The sequence below is a fragment of the Equus quagga genome, unplaced genomic scaffold (assembly GCF_021613505.1).
Source record: "Equus quagga isolate Etosha38 unplaced genomic scaffold, UCLA_HA_Equagga_1.0 HiC_scaffold_8965_RagTag, whole genome shotgun sequence".
Classification (NCBI taxonomy): Eukaryota; Metazoa; Chordata; class Mammalia; order Perissodactyla; family Equidae; genus Equus; species Equus quagga.
In genome coordinates, this window is record NW_025794902.1 from 1 (window position 1) to 676 (window position 676).

A 676-nucleotide genomic window follows, 5' to 3' on the forward strand; every position below is an offset into this window, starting at 1 on the left:
TGGGGTTCTGACAGCTGCACTTCAGACGGCTCCGTTCAGTGCTAAGCCACAGCTTCCTCGGTTTCAGCCCGCTCCTCTCCGGCCCACCGGCCTATAGCCCAGCCTCCCTACAGCCTTTGCGGCCTGGTTAGGCTCCTTCCGGGTCTCCCGGCAGCCTCTGCGGTTTCTGCGGAGACGCTGTCCTGAGAGGGCCGCAGGGGACGCCGTGGGAAGGCAGCGCGTCCGAAAGAGGAAGAGCACAGCAGTTTCAACCGGTCGGGCGAAGGAACCCTCAAGAAATGAAGTGTCGGGCTGTGGCCGCAGGGTTAGTGTTTCAAACCACCCCCACCATAGTTTTATTTACTTTGCTGTAGGTCTCAGCCTTTTTTTTTTTAGGTCAAAGAACAGACTGAGGGGAGAAAAAGAAGGCAAGAACAAAGATATGGATCCGTAATCCTCAAGATGATGTTTCCATTCCCACATCACTCCATATCCAAATCCTTTAAATATCTTTCACGTGCAGTTTCAATATTCAGTACACAGTTGTTTATTAGAAATATTGCGCTGTAGTAACTTACCATTTTGTGGGTTTCTTAGAGAGCTTGATCAAAACTGGGTTTAGCTGTAAAGACCCAAAGACTTTAAACACCTTACCGAAAAAAATCTCAAAACGAAAGTTGGATTTTACTGATCGTTT